We start from the raw sequence: 16,942 nt of genomic DNA on the forward strand, positions 1-16,942 counted from the left end.
CTTCCCCTCCCCCATTTCTGATGAAGGGTCTAGGCCCGAAACGTCAGTCTTTCTGCTCCTGTGATGCTGCTTGGCCTGCTGTGTTCATCCAGCCCTGCACCTTGTTGTCTCGGATTCTCCAGCATCTGCAGTTCCTACTATCTCTGATTCAATTTTAACCCCACTGCGAAGCCTCTTCTAAGGATGCCTAGCCTGAAGAAGTTCCCTCCTCCCTCCGGACAAACCTCAGGGAATCTCTATCCATCTTCTATCCGCCTCCCACTCTCTCCCTATTTATTTCAGAACCCCCTTCCCCTCCCCCATTTCTGATGAAGGGTCTAGGCCCGAAACGTCAGCCTTTCTGCTCCTGTGATGCTGCTTGGCCTGCTGTGTTCATCCAGCTCTGCACCTTGTTGACTCTACAATCACAGTGGGTTAAGCTTTACCTTTGAGAATAGCTGGAACTAAGAACAATTCTCCAGGCCCTGGTGGCATACTTATAGGTGGTCAAAACAGAAGAAAGTAACTTTATAAGATTGGTGTTAGAGAATTCTTGGGGAAAGTGAGCAATAAACCTCATTTTATTACATACAATTTCATTACAAACCATATTGTTAAGTCAATAGTGCTTGTTTTTGTTTCATTCTCTTATTTAAAGTTCATTGCAGAAAAAAAGATACATTTTTGACAAAGCTTGTCATCTCACACTTGCCAGGACAATTCCTATGAAAAACAACGTGTATGCTGCATGAGAGGAGAATGCTGATTAGTTGCCAAGTCAAATCTGGTAGAAATGTTGCTGTGGAGAATGCACCAGTTAATGATGATGGGCAGTTAATTGTCACTAGCTTTTTAATTCAGTTTGTCTCTGATTTTGTCAATGCATTGCCCTGAGAAATGAACTAAAGAATGGCTGTCACCTATTTTGGTGCATTGAAACAGGTGCATTGTGCACACACGTTCTTTCTGTCTGTGGAGGGTACTGTATATTGATATGTAGCTTCAAATTGATGCAAGGGCACCATTCGGCACGTTTCACTGACAATCCTGAGTTGATTGTCATCATAATACTTTGCATTCTCAGGATTATAAATGTTGTCCTATTGCACACACACATCAGATGTTGTAAACTGTATTATGAGCTTTGCAAGTGATGATCGTTTGGACGTATTCAGTACCTTTCTTGTTGCAAAAAAGCTAAAGACATATACTGCCAACCAATTAGCACTCTCCTCTCGGACAAGATGAATGTAGTTTTTCCTTTAGTTTGGTATTTCTTGTGAATCGTCTTGATGAGTTTGTAAAATCATGAGGGACATGGATAGGGTGAATAGCCAAGATCTTTTTCCCAGGGTAGAGGATTCCAAAAATAGAGAGCATAGGTTTAAAGCAAGAAGGGAAAGATAGAAAAGGGACCTAAGGGGCAACTTTTTCATGCATAAGGTGGTGCGTGTGTGGAACGAACTGCCAGAGGAGGTGGTGGAGGCTGGTACAATTACAACATTTAAAAGACATCTGGATGGGTACATGAATAGGAAGGATTAAGATGGAAAGGGGCCAAATGCTGGCAAATAGGACTAGATTAACTTAGGATATCTGGTCGGCTTGGACTGGTTGGACTGAAGGGTCTGTTTCTATGCTGTACAACTCTGCGTGTGAGACGATAAGCTGAGACAAAAAGTGACTTTCTTCAGAAATACTCAATTTCTGAACGAGTTTAATTTTTTTCAAAAAAAAGCTGATATCTTTTGGCAGAGCTCGATTTAGTAAACATAATATTTAGATTTCCTTTTAAATATTAATGCTAGCTCTAGTGCAAACGTTTTCAGTATTGTTGCTTGGATGTTGCAGTGTTCAGTGCCTTCAGTTGTTTCTTGAATATCACATGAAATCAATCAAATTGGCCAAATTCTGGGCTCTATGCTGCTCATGAGCTTAAGGGACAACCAAGTGGATCAACAACTTGGCATTTCTGGCGGAAGGTGGATGAACATGTTTCAGCCTTGTTTTTTTCACTAATAATCATTTGAGCATAGAGAATGTGGAGCCTTCACCTCCTGTTAGCTGTTCAGTTGTCCACCACCATTCACATCTGGAGGTAGCAGGCTTATAGAGTTATCCAATCAAGCCTAGCCAGCTGTCCCCTTAAACAAATGTGATTAGTTTTAAGATTTTTGTTTGTAATCGGACTATGTCACTTTCAAACTTAACATGAAATTGAAATCCGTTATGATCACTGTTTCCAAGTGGATTTTTTGTTTTATCATCACTGATTCATCCTGCTAGATCTAAAATAACTTTATCTCATGTTAGTTCAACAAAACATTGCTCCAGGGTCAAAACAAAGGAACAAAAACAAAGTTGCTGGCAAAGCTCAGCAGGTCTGGCAGCATCTGTGAAGGATAAAACAGAGTTAACGTTTAGGGTCCAGTGACCCTTCCTCAGAACACAGTTGTCAATCATTCTAAAAGCTCATTTTTTAGATCACATTTGCCAGTTTGATCTGTCCATTTTATGAAGAGTGCTGGGATCAGTGTTCTGACATGTTGTATCATTAGATCTGTGTAGATGACTTCATTTTAAATTGTGGGAGAGAAGGACAAGGTTACAATGCAGGGTCGCAATAAAAGGTGATGATAGTGGCAGAAAGGGACAATGTGCATAAACATAAGAATGTATCATGGTGGAGAAAAGTTGATTTAATCTAGTTGATGGAGAGGGAAATTTAAGCGAAGAGAGCTTTAGAAATCCATAAATAAATGTTGAGGCAGAATTTTGACACACATAAAGACAAGCAGGGTGGAACATGATGGGATAGATTGAGATAATTTCATAGTCATATTGGAAAAAAATAAAACCTATTTAGGGAACAGCAGTAAAAACAAACTGAAATCATTTCATCTGAATTCACCAATCATGCATAATAAGATGGATTGACTCATGTCACAAATAGAGACAAATGTTTTAAGAGTAATTGCTGTGACAGAGAGAAAAAGAATTAAAAGGGGACCAAAGTTGAGAAATAAATATTGCAGGGTGCACAATACTTCAAAGTGACAGGCAGAATAGCAAAGGAAGAGGAGAGCCCCTGTTCGTAATGCATGACAAAAGGACATTTGTTGCAGCGGTCTTGACTCAAAAACTCAAAAGTAAATTCTGGGTACAGAATAGGAGTACGAGAAAATGCAGTTTGTTTAGTATATACCATTTGACACAGAATTAAACATGAGGATTTTGTAACAATGATAATGTAATTATTGTAGAAAGGCACTATTACTGTAATCATGGAGGACTTCAGTATTCAGGTAGACTAGGAGAATCTGGTAGAGGGCAAATCCCAAGAAAAGGAATTTGCGGAATATCTACAAGATTTTTTGTTTTGAAGCAACATATGGTAGAGCTCACCAGACAGCGGGCAATTCTGGATTTGGTGATGTGTAATGATGTAGACTTGATAAGGGAGCTTAAGGTAAAGGAATCCCTCAGGCACAGTGACCACAATATGAGAGAATTCACCCAGCAGTTTGAGAGGGAGAAGTTGGAATCAGAAGTAACGGTATTACAACTGAGTAAAGGTAACTACAAAGACATGAGGGAGGAGCTGGCCAGAGTTGATTGGAAGGGGAGCCTTACAGGGAAGGTGGATGGGCAGCAATGGCAGGAGTTTCTGGGGGTAATTCAGGAGGCATAGCAGAAATTCATCCCAAGGAAGAAAAAACAGATTAAGTGGACGACAAGGCACCATGTGACGAAGAGTAGTGGGAAACCTGATGATTGGTTCAGCATTTTTTCTGAAGGGTCCTGACCTGAAATGTCAACTTTCCTGATCCTCTGATGCTGCCTGGCCTGCTGTGCTCCTCCAGCTCCACACTGTGTTATCAGTGCAGTCAGCAGGGGCCGGTGTAAGGGATTCAGAATATGAAGAAAGCAGTGGAGGAGAAAACAGGTATTTTGACAAAGCAACGGAAAACGATAATCATCGACACTATTGTTTGGATTTGAACCGAAGGAAAAGAGAACAAAACATTTTGTTCCAGTAATGAAAGATAATCATCGTAATCAATTAACATAATTTCACAATCCATTAAGTGAGTAACAAAAGCAGATTCAAGTCTAAATTCAGACGTATTTTTAAAATAGGGTCTGTAACAGATGCATTTCAGAAAAATGGCGACCAAAAACAAAGTCCCCGAACAAAAGAGGTATTTTCTAGAATAGTAACGATCAACAAAGGTCCCATCAATTGTTGACTTAGGCACTGGTAAGGCTCTCATCCAGTGGGACTCTCAAGATGAATTTAAAAAAAAACAAATTCCATATAATTAGAACTTTAAATTACTGCTGTTGTGTCCATTAATCATTCTTATGGTGAACCTGCTTTAGACAGCAGTCCTCATTGTTCAGCCAGTTTCACCACTACCTCCTTCATGTGGTACTGACGTTGATTTAAGTACGTCCAAGTTAGAAAACAGTCAAGTCTAGCTCCTCTCCTTTGGCAGAGGGAAATATTTGAAGAATGCTGGCAGTCTGCTGTTAAGGTATGTTCTCCAGTCTCTGAAAACATTCAAATTTAATATTGCGCAGAGGCTTTCTAGATACCAAAAAGCAACAGAGAACTTGTCTAATTTTAAATTAAATATTAGTAGAAATAGCTATTCATTGTTTCATGCCTTTTTCTAAAAGAAGGTAATCAACTGAGTGTTGGAAAAGCAAAGAAGCAAGGTACGTTTAAGCATTTTTAAATTAAGGTACCGTAAGTGGCCTCTCAGTGACGATATCTAAATTGCTTTGCATAATTGGAGTTCATTTTTGGAAAGTAACTCCGTTGATGCTTGTAGTTCCTGTTTTTATTACTGTGGGTATAACATACCACGCTCATTATTAGGATGGAATCTTCTAGATGTGCCTACAACAATTAGAAGGTTGGGCAGCAAACCAAAAATCACTTGCCTGACACTAGGTTTAAAATTTTGCGACTAAGTTTTTTCACAATATTTAAGGCAGGTCAACTTTCTCAACCTTTGTGGTTGGGAATCTGTTTTGCATTCATCAGCATGTTGTGAACAGTCATTAACCACCCCCCTCCAAGCCCAGTGGAATTACATTCATATGCGCAATTTTGTTAGGCAAAACTGAGAAACCCATCTGTTCGCAAACACAATCATAAACACTCGCCACATACCTGGCAGAGAAGACTTCTCCTTCTAAACTCTGGTGAGTACAAACTCTAGCTCTTTCATAACCAGAGTATTTCTTAGCGAAAACACTTGCAGTGTAAAGGGTGAGCCTCCCCCTGTCAACCAGCTCATGAGAAGTCTCAGTCGTGTAAAGTCTTGCTTGTTGTGGTTAAACACTTAAACTGTAAGAATCGGAAAACTTCCCGATCAGATCCGGGGTCAGGCAGGGCTGCCCACTCTCTCCTGCCTTGTTTGTGTGTTGAATAGAGCCCTTTGCTGTGTCCATCAGGGAGGATGTGAGCCTGAGAGGGGTGACTATTCCAGGCAGGTCAAAGCCTCCCTGTCCATGGATGACATTGCCATTTTCTGCTCAGATCCGCTGTCCGTGCACAGACTCACGAGCATCTGAGACCAGTTCAAACTGGCCTTGGGAGCCAAGGTGTATCAAGGCAAGAGCGAGGCCATGTTCTTTGGGAACTGGGCTGATAGATCCTTTATTCGCTTCATGGTCAGGACAGATTACCTGAAGGTGCTGGGAATTTGGTTTGAAGGGGCCGGGACGTGCACAAAATCTAGGGAAGAGCGCACCACCAAAGTGAGGCAGCAACTGTCTTTTGGGACCAGTATTCCCTCTCCATTCTGGGTAAAAGCCTGGTCATCATGTGTGAAGCACTGTCTGTTATTGTATGTGATGCAGGTCTGGTCCAATCCCCGAAACTGTGTTGTTTCAGTCCCTGAGCCATCTTCCATTTCATCTGGAAGCCTAAGATAGAGCAGGTCTGCAGGGACTCTATGTACAAAACTCTGGGTCAGGGGGCGGAAGAAAGTACCCAGTATTGCCCTCATCCTGTTGGCCACCTCTGTGTGCGGCTGCATCATGCTGTGTGTAGACCCTCAGTGTGCAAACACCCAATGTCACTACATACTGAGGTTCTACCTGTTCCCGGTGTTGCAAAGGATGGGACTGGCCTCGCTGCAGGGGAATGCTCCAATTTGTAGGACCATTCCATATCACTTGTCCTTCGTTGAGAAATTTGCAAAGAAAAACACTTCAGACCACCAGTCCATCAGGAAGTGGTCAGCACGCAGCATCCTTGAGATCCTGAGGGAAAAGGAGAGGGTGGATTCTGCCATGTGGTTCTCTGAGCAGACTGTAAAAGTCATTTGGCAGAATGCCTCATCACCATAACTTTCTAATAAGCACCAAGACATCACTTGGCTGGTGGTGAGAAGGGCACTACTATTGAGATCCTTTATGTACAGCCGGTTTGTCTGCGCCACCACATGCGGCCCTCGAAGTGGCTGCCATGGGGTTGAGATTGTCACACATCTCCACCTGGCATGTGCCTTTGTAAAGGAAATCTGGAGGAAGATGCCGTGGCTTTTGTCGAGTTTTGTTCCAAGCAGCTCGGTGACATGGGATTCTGTGCTCTACGGTCTGTTCCCCACGACACAGACCAAGACAAACATCATCTGCACCTGGAGGACCATCAACTCAGTGAAAGACGCTCTTTGCTCTGCCCCAAACTTATTGGCCTTCCAAAATAAGGAGTTGACATTGATCAAGCGTTGCAGACTGGCACATTCCAAGGTCCAGGACCACATGCTGTGGGATGCTGTAAAGTTTGGGGCAGCTGCGCCAAGGCGCAGTGGGGAAAGACCACCGTCTGAGGTCTTTCTGCTGAAGGTAGGTGGGGGTCTGCCCTGTTGTCGGACCCTGCTGGTGCCTCGGGTGTGTGTGACTATTGACATTGTGTATATACGAGAGGTCTTTGGTTTTTTTGGATAGAGTAAGGGTCCAATATTTTGTTCATTCACTTGATATGCAACTGTACAGAACTGAACTGCTTTTGTGACAATGTATATATACAAAGATTTTTTAATGAATAAAGTATAGTTTTGAAATTAAAAAAACCTCTGTCTCCACGGTCTGTCCTTCGGGTCGCACACTGACACAGACATTGGCTGCGCCTGGAGGAGCATCAACTCGGTGAAAGCTGCTCTTTGCTGTGTCCCAGACTTGTTGGTCTCCCAGAGCAAGGAGTTGACATCGACCGAGTGTTGCAGACCGGCACATTGCACAGTCCAGGACTACGTGCCGAGGGATGTACAAGAGATTTGAGGCAGCAGCCACCAAGGCACGTGGGGAAAGATCACTGTCTGAGGTCTTCCTGCCAAAGTACAACAGGGGCCCGTTCAGTTATCGGACCGTCCCGGTGCCACAAATATATGTAAATAGTGTTTTGCATAAGTGAGAAATGCCTTGGGTTTGTTTGTTGGAACTGTCAGGAAAGTCAAACTGCAACGTTTGTTTGTTCTCATTATGCTCAGACTGTACAGAACCAATCTGCCTTAGTGACTATGTATTTATATAAAGATATTCTATGAATGAAGTATATTTTTGAAATTTAAAAAAAAAGCAAGGGATGAAACTACAGAAAAGGTTCACTGGAAGGGTGGGATGTGTGTAAAGGAATGGTAGGGAATGGAACTGATTTATGTCGGGGCACTGGAAAGATCATGGAGAATGGAGGGAGCCAACTAGGATGTACTGGGGTAAGTGACAGTAATAGAAGTAATAGAACGAACAAGGACGGTAGCTGGATATTAAGTCTGGGAACGCAGTTGGATAATGACGTGTGCTGGGGAGGGAGAATGAACGAATGCATCTATAACTCGAGCAATGGAGCGAAGTGAACAGGAAGGGTTTAGAGGGATATGGGACAAATGCAGGCAAATGGGACTAATTCAGTTTAGGAAACCTGGATGCATGGATGAGTTGAAGAAGTGAAATGAAGAAATGAAGAAGGGTCTAGGCCCAAAACGTCAGCCTTCCTGCTCCTATGATGCTGCTTGGCCTGCTGTGTTCATCCAGCTCTATGCCTTGTTGTCTCAGATTCTCCAGCATCTGCAGTTCCTACTATCTTTTGTTTAAAGGTGTTGGGCTGAGCTTTCCAAAGTGCTGAATTGAAGCATAGAACCATACTGTGAGTGGATCGGAGATGGGCCATGAGGGAAGTGGTGAAGTTGGTGTGTATCAGATGCCAACGTCTGTGGACATGGGGTGCATGTGGTCATTGCCCATGGAACATGCCCTGCAATGTTGGCACTGGCTATCCAACATGGAGATTGAGAAGAGCAAGCAATGAGTTGGAGTTGCCAGGTACCTGCTCAGACTTTCATATCATGAATTGTTGGAATTTAGTCTCTATGTGGCAGGTGGGAGAATGGGAACCTGCATATTATGGTTAAGTAATAATGAGATGTTAATGAACACTAATCACTGTTAATAGGCCTCTTGCTGCTCACTTGTGAGGATCTCTTCTTGGTGTCTGAGAGTTGGTTGTTTTTGACGTAGTGAAAGGCTTCATTTGACATGCTCACTGTAATTGTCCCAAATTTCTGGCCAGAACCTTTGTCATTCAGGACCTAAGAAGATTCTGCCCATTAGGATGTGTTCATGTTGTGATCCTTGCCCAAGGCTTTCTCGAACTGTAGCTGTTTGGAGGCTTGCTCATTAAATGACTGTAGATGATTGACCCTCACTTCAACTCAGGAGCATTCCCATTGCTCGTCTGTCAGCTCAATGGCCTGTTTCTCGAAGGGATGAAGACCCTTATGCCAGGCATTCTTCCCCCCGCCCCTGTCATTGCATGATGACGCTGTTTGTGCACATTCCACTCCTGGAGAAGGAGAGCAGCATGAGGAGACATCAGCATGGGTACATAAGCCTGCTTCCATGGATACTGATAGAGATGTCATTCCCCAGAGCTGTGATTGTGTGTGTTGCTTGTCAGAAGATCATGGTGCAGGGGAAGTTAGGAGTTAAAAGATTTTGACTGAAAGGTGGTTCAGTGTTATCAAAAAGCTAGAGTTGATGGAAATTAGCAGAACATCGTATGATCTGGGTTGTCTGCTGTTCCTGTATCCCAAAGCCTTGTGGTAGTGTCTTGTCCCGTGCTAACCGTTGCTGAAAAGTCAAGTGATGTGCAAGTTCTCTTGGTTGTACCGAAGGGACAGTGAGCTGTTGATGAATGAGCTGCTCAGTGCTATATCTCCTTTTAGGTTTGAGCCCTGGCAGATATGTGAGAGGCAGTGTCATTGTGCTGCCAGTTGGGCTATACCAGTACCTGAAGTGACAGATACCGATTGGTTTTTGAGGTAACTTATGGAGATGCTTGGTGCATAGTCACTGTGTAACAATCCTGTGCAATGGCAACCTTACAATGCTAAATCTCACTATAAGGGGCACAAAACTTTGGGTAGGCCGTGGTGCATACCCTGGCACTACAGTGCAGATCATAGAATCATAGGATCCCTACAGTGTGGAAACAGGCCCTTCGGCCCAACAAGTCCACACACACCCTCAGACATCCCACCCAGACCCATCCCCCTATAAACCACCTAACCTACACATTCCTGAACACTATGGGAAATCCAGCATGGCCAATCCACCTAGCCTGCACATCTTTGGACTGTGGGAGGAAACCATCATTCATCCTTTTCTGGTACTAGGTTTTCATGAGCTGTCCACAGGTATTGACCTCCACAGCTCCCTCTGTCCAGGTTGTCTGTGTCAGTTGAGACAGCCCGTTGTTACCATCCTTGTGGAAAAGCACTTCCCTTTTCCTGCGCTCAGCATTCATGGGAACCTTCAGGGAGGCATCCCAAAATTACAGCATTGCCTTTATATCCCAGGTCTCTGATGTCCCAAAGGTGATGAGCAGAGCTTGAATAATGCTCCTGGGTTCAGAGGGTAAAATGCTGTCTGGGCACGTTTTAAATGTGGTGCCTGGAAGATGAATTTTTCGATTTAGATTTAAGTTTTTTGTTGTGACGTGTACTCAAGTACAGGGTACAGGAGTACAGTGAAAAGCGTATAATGTCATCACACAAAGCGCCATCTTGGGTGCAAAGTACCTAGGTTCTGTTCTCAGTGTTATATTTTCAAACTAGTTTTTAAACAACCAAGTTTGTTTGTATGTTTTTGCCTGTATGGAATTCAAGCACTCGAACACAGAATCTGGTGATGAGAACATTACCTTTCAATATGTGTGAAAGGACTGGATGGAAGGGAGAAACATTGTGAAGAACCACCATATAAATGTAAAGGCTGCAACATATTGCAGCTATTTATGATCACTTGCAATAAATTCAAATGAAAGATAATGTAAATGTAGTATTGAAGCTTATTCAAATTGTCGTGGCTGTGGCACCATTGAGCTATTGATACCCTCCAGAGTTTCTCTTTATTTTACTTGCCATAATAGAGTGAAATGTAACAGATAGCAATAGTTTTATTGGTGGTAGTAGAAGTATAACGTTGATGAATGCTGAGCCAAAGTTGCTTGTACATGGTTCCAAATACTGCCACTGGCAATTTGTGTCATGACTAATTTCTGATTTGAAACTTTCTGCTCCTGATAGACAACAGGCGTATCAATACAGAGGCTACCAGAGCATATCAGAGGCTAGGAATACGCAGCAAGTAATTCACCCCCTGACAAGCCAAAAGGCATAAGTCAGGAGTGTAGTGGAATACTGTCAGCTTGCCTGGATAAATGCATCTCCGACAACACTCAAGAAGCTTCACCCCATCCAGGACAAAATGACCAACATGATTGGCACCAAATCCTCACATATCCACTCCCTCCATCACCAATGTTCAGTAGCAGCACTGTGTGCTATCTACAAGAAAGCTCCTGAGTTAGCTTCCAACCTTCCAGATCCACAATTTTACCATCTACAGTCAAAGGCAGAAGATACATGGGAGCTCCACCGCCTGCAAGTTTCCCTCCAAATCACTAACCATCCTGGCTTGGAAATATATCTCTGTTCCTTCACTTTCACTGGGTCAAAATCCTGGAATTCCCTCCCTAAGGATATTGTGGGTCAACACACAGCAGGTGGACCTGCAGCAGCTCAGGAAGGCAGCTCCCCACCACCTTCTCAAGGGCGACTACGAATCAACATGAAGTGGCTGGTCCAGCCAGCAACACCCATATCCCATAAATGAAATTTTAAAAAAGCCTCTTTCAGCTTTGCAATTAACCTTCAGATTTAAAAAAATTGAGACTCTCAAAAATACTTGTAGCCAAACTACATTATTGTAGAAACAACAGACTGCTGAACATCTCGGGGTAAAACCAGACTAAACTACTGCCCAGATTTGTGATCGTTGTTCCACTTGGATAGTTTGTCTCATCCAAAGATGAATCTTGAGTATTTGTGCAATATTTCTTTTCTCTTCATGAAGAAACACATTGACAGCAATATCCCTTAACACTGATGCCCACTCCATGAAATGATCATGCCCTACCACCCTCCCTATTTGCTTCACTCATTTCTCTCCATTATTGAGCTTATTCCCTACCTATGCCCAAGACCACTTCTGGTTCCTCTCTCCTGTTGCTTCTCTCTACCCTGGCCTAATCCACCTTGTTCCAATCTCTCGTCATCTTCTATTACTAGGTGCTATTGACCATTCCTAAAGGACCCCAACTGCATCGTCTGACTTTCCTGTCCAGAATCAGCCTGTCAGTTAAGACACAGAAGAAAACAAAATGAATAATTTAGTGCTGTTAAACAAGCAGAAACTTAGCACATTCCATGACCTTTTTTATTTCCTGCCTTCCACTTTTTCCCTTGTGTATCTTGGGAGTATTGTGTGTTTTATCAAATCATGTGATTTATTTTCTTTCCACAGCCACATGTATATTATGGAGTGAGGCATACTTAATATGCTTAATTGACATGATAGTGGCAAATGCCTTGGAGTTTGGAAGTACATTACAGTGTTATTGTTTCACACTCTTGTGGCAGAGAAGCTGCTTCATCTAGTCCTGTGTGGGATTTCACTTGACTGGTATGAGATTTATAGTAAGTATTTATACTAACTGAGATAAAGCCTTCTTTTCTATGATAATGTACAGTAATTGACACACCAGTCATATTTATAAGCATTCCTTTTCAGATACATGGCACCAAAATGAGGACAGTTGTATCCCTGTTAAATAACATGGATTCCAGTCTATTCTGATAAATAAGACAGGAACCCATCTCCTTCAAGTAGGAGGGTTTTCAGAACGTACGATCTAATGATTTGCAGTTGCAAATCACTGAAGGATTCTTGCTTTGTTTTACATTGCCATGTTTGGTCTGGACTGCTATAAAGCAGCTGAATTCTATTTATTTTTCAGGGGTAAAGTGAATTTTCTGGAATAGAGCAGCTGGTCCACATATCGCCATGAATACAGGTATGTACAGGTCTCTTAAGGAGAAGGTTTAATGTGTTGCTCACAATAACCTAGACATGCCAAAGGAATTAAAACTGAAATGTATCAAGTTTTATTTGAAGAGCAAGTAAAGGTAAGGTAATTTACACTTCTGAAAAATTCATGAATCAGACATTTGCAACTTATAAGAGCTGCTATGCTTGAAATACTAAATGATGAGCTAAATACTGAGTCATACATTTTGAAATGTCTTCTGAGTAGCAGATTTCAGAAGCAATTTGCTTTTATCGGTTGTTTTTAGTCTGAATTTCAAGTTTCGGGCAAGATTCCTGTGAACCAAATAATCTAGAAAATAGTCTTAAATGAAATTTTCCCAAAATTTTTCTGCTAAAGTTAGGGATTTTTTAAAAATTTTCTAATCCCGTCATTACTTTTGGTTACAATTTTGTTCTCCCCTCTCCCAAACCATATGTTCACTGAATGCCTAACTAATTGGCCATTTGTCATTTGGCAGTTTGACGGTAGCAAACTACTCAACTGCAGCAAACATCACAATTGAAGCCACTGTTTTATTCACTCAATGCCCACTGGTGGATTTCCAGCAGGGCTCACCTCCTCATTGGCAGTCGAGACCCTGATTTTTCTCTCTAGGGACATGCTGGATGTTCAGAACATTACTGGACAACGTTCAGTGCATGTTGGCCTTGTCCGTCTTTAATTCAGCAGCTCTTTTACTGGCTCCATTTTGAAAGGAGCAATTGCTGTCTGCTTCTCAGCTGACTGAGTGGCCTGCCTGGCTCCCAGACCTTTCTTAACAGTGTTCGCGTGCAGCAGCTTTTTTGAGAATTAGAGAGAAAATACTTGAAGCTGAATTAAAAAAAAAGACCAAACAAAAAGAAGCGAAGTGAAAGTAAAAACAAAAACCGAAAGAACTTTGGATGCTGTGAATCAGGAACAAAAACAGAAGTTGCTGGGAAAGTTCAGCAGGTCTGGCAGCATCTGTGAAGGGAAAAACAGAGTTAACGTTTCGAGTCCAGTGACCCTTCCTCAGAACTCAAAGCAAAAGTAAAAATAATAGTGAAAAGATGGAAAGATTCAAAAGTGATGGGGCATGTTAACCTGGAGCAGAGATGGAGAAAATATTGAGGAGATTAACCACAGTGAAATAACAAAGTCTTTTGTTTCAGATCTATCACTGCCAATATTCTTTGTTAGAAGACTGCAAGATTTTGGTGTAACCAATTTGATAAGGTTTGAGAATGGCAGAATCAGACATTTGGTTCAATGTGGAATGGAGAATGACGATGGAGTCAAGCAAGATTTTATGTGAAGACGTGGCAGGATGTGTGTGCACAAGCTTTTGATGTTCCTTACTGCATTTTGTCATTCGCTGTGCCAACAGAGCTAGGGATTCTCATATTTGGAAGGGCTCGACTGCTATTTGATTAATTTTACCTTTAATTGATTCCACCCCCGCTTTTCCCAATGCTGGCGCAGTGTGTGTGTTTAGATGGGCACTAATATTGTGCTAATAGCTTTACAGGATTATTTTCTCGGAGAATTGCTGTTAAATGTATTGCTTCCAGACCATTATCAAAACAGCAGGAGTCCCAGCAGGGCAGTAACAGAAAATGAAGAGGAAGCATGCACTCCTTGCTTTGTCAAGTATGAGATTGTGATGGCTGGTCAAACATTCCATTTAACCTAAATCAACTCCTTAAACTGGCTAATTCAGGAGAAGCAGACAGATACATTTTTCCTGATTTACAGCATCCACAGTTCTCTCAGTTTTTATTTAGATACATTTTTCAATTAGCTTTAGCCTTGTGAATCACATTCCATTTAAAAAAAATCATATGACCAAGCAATGGACTATTGGCTGAAAAGTGAATAAACATACTCAGGCTAACATTACTTTTGTATATCGTACGTAAGGATTTATTATGTTTTATTGATGATTTAATCAAACAATGTGCAATTTGTGAATAAGTATCACTTTTTCACAGATCTGGGTTCTCCCCTTAGCTCCTTTTAGATGCAAGTTACTTAATTTATTATGCTAGAGATTTCACTAAAACTCTTTCTGTTACTATTGACTTGTGCGTTTTGAGGCACTAGATGGCCTAACTGGACTATTATAAAACTGGTGTCTTTTAATGTTCACTTGTCACGTAGGGAGTTAGTTTTATGTATATTGGAAAGGTTTTTTTCTAGAATTACTTACGTAAATTGTAATCTTTTTTTCAGGTGATTTAAATGATCTAACTGCTCATTGTTTACAAAGTGCATGTTACTGATTGCTAAATGTAGTGTTGTATTCTTCACACTGTTTCTGATATTAAATCTGCACTGAGATTGACACACAGTGAATATACATACAAGCTTTCACTAAAATCTTTACATTAGAGAATTTTTTTTTGTCAATTGATGCAACAGAAATTTCAAATGACTTAAATTGGGATCCAGTGTATGTTTAGGTATTTTTAATCAACCTTCAGGGACATTATGACTCACCTCTGGAACAGATGGGTCTTGAGCCCAGGCCTCCTGGCTCAGAGTTAGGGACGCAGCTACTGTGACAGAGAGGTTAAAATAGTCCTCTCTAACCCCGGTAAGAACCTTAATCTGGTGGCAGCACCCATAGAACATTCAGACACCCGATTGTTACGGAAGAGTCTCCACACTGAGGAGCATGAAATCTAATAATGACCTGTCACTTGCAACACTCTGCCAAAAACATCATTCTGCATCCCAGCCAATCAGTGTTTGACTGCCATTTTCAAACCCTGTCATTCCCTACTTGAATAATTATTTCCATGACGCATGCAAACCTTTTTAAAGATGCAATCCCCTCCCTCAAAACGCCAATGTCCCACTTGTGTTCAATTTTCACACAGTCTCATTTCTACATCCTAATTAAAGAAACGCTGTATTAGACAAAGATTTCTTTGCAAGCTACTGAGTAAAACAAAACAAAATCAAGTAGAGATGAATGTCGAATCTCTTAGTTCATTCACGGTACAACTGAGATTGTTCGGGTTGACCCAGTAATTGGAGATTAAATAGCTTAGTTGGCTGGATAGCTGGTTTGTGATGTAAAGTAATGCCAACATCACGGGTTCAATTCCCACACCAGCTGACATCACCATGAAGGTTCCACCTTCTGAACCCCTCCCATCACCTGAAATGTGACAATCCTCAGACTAAACCACCATCTGCTGACTCTGTCTAATGAGAGAGCAGCCCTACGGTCTGGTAAGACTGTAGTGACCTTGACTTTCTAGTGTATATACACCTTGAATCTCAAGGTGGGGGTCTGATCTGACACCGGGGTAACATTCTATGGAGGTGAGAGTTCTGTTCTGCCTTGTTTTGGAGTCTTGTGTCTTCATACTTCATTTATTGCACAAATTTAGTATCTGTACAAAAGCTGAAATGCTTTACATTGACATTAAGTTCCTAAGATAATAATGCAAGTTTTCCTCAAATTTATTGCCAATCTGAGGTCCCGAATATCACATAGATCTGCATCACCAAGCCCACAATCCCACCAGCATAAAATCCGACCGTATTTGGAATGTGCCTTTATAATGAGTTAGTCATTAATCTACTGAATAATCTACTGAAACGTTTAAAGTATTCAATGTCATTTGACCTTCTAATGCCCAGTAAACCAGTTGGAAGGGAGATTGTATCCTCAACCTTGATAATTGTGCTCATTGCTGGGAACGTTGTGAGGAGAATTATGGATGGTCATGAGCTTTTCTGTCAGTCACCTGAATAACTAAAGGAAAATAAGAACTCGGTGACTAATTATCCACATCCATGTAGGAATTTTTTTGGGGATAAGGAAAGCTATTCCTTTCCTGTATAATTCAGACATTGGGTAATAATTCAGTTTTGAAATTTAATCCCAAGCACTGTGGATTTTAGGCCATTTTAAGATGTAATCCAAAGCTAAGACTGCTTCAGACATTCACAAATTGTTCAAAATCCCGTGTTGGAGAAGAATTCTAAATGCTGAATTCTAAACTGAATTGTGACTTTTTTTGTCATCTTGCAGCACTGGATTTGAGAGTCAGAGGTGACAACTGTCTTTTAATCTTTACACTGAAGATTTCTGAAAGATCACTTTTTGTTTTCAGGCTTTTGGCTGGGTTTTTAGTGGATATGAAACAAGCTAGCCAGAGGGAAAACTGACTTTTCTGTTTGAAGTATTGCAGTGATTAACTTATACCCACGTCCACAGGCTAGACCATTGCAATCTTCCTTCCTCCCAAGCGCCCCTTTCAAATGCAGGGGGCTATGTTCCTGAGGATCTTGGAAAATAGAATGAGTGAAAGCTAGAGGCTAAGAAAGGCATCAAACCTCTATATCTGTTGCCATCTTTAGACTGATCGTGAGCTACCAGTCCCCAATGGCTGCACCTTTGGAACCCATTCCCATCTAGTAACATTTCCTCTTCTGCCATAATGTGACAGAGTACCTAATACATATCCTTAACTACATTCATCCAACACATGCTACAAGCCATTTACTAGATTCCTAGTG

The 16,942-nt window shown here is 41.6% G+C and overlaps 1 long non-coding RNA gene across 2 annotated transcripts in view; it reads left to right on the forward strand.

The window, feature by feature from the left end:
- LOC125482823 overlaps positions 1-16,942 on the forward strand; it is a 138,148-nt gene that overhangs the window by 114,719 nt on the left and 6,487 nt on the right. For both annotated transcript variants that reach the window (XR_007261805.1, XR_007261806.1), the window contains one exon: positions 12,356-12,412. This is a non-coding gene — a long non-coding RNA (uncharacterized LOC125482823). The remainder of the gene's footprint in view (positions 1-12,355; positions 12,413-16,942) is intronic.

This window comes from Rhincodon typus, chromosome 3 (genome assembly GCF_021869965.1).
Source record: "Rhincodon typus isolate 14 chromosome 3, sRhiTyp1.1, whole genome shotgun sequence".
Taxonomy (NCBI): Eukaryota; Metazoa; Chordata; class Chondrichthyes; order Orectolobiformes; family Rhincodontidae; genus Rhincodon; species Rhincodon typus.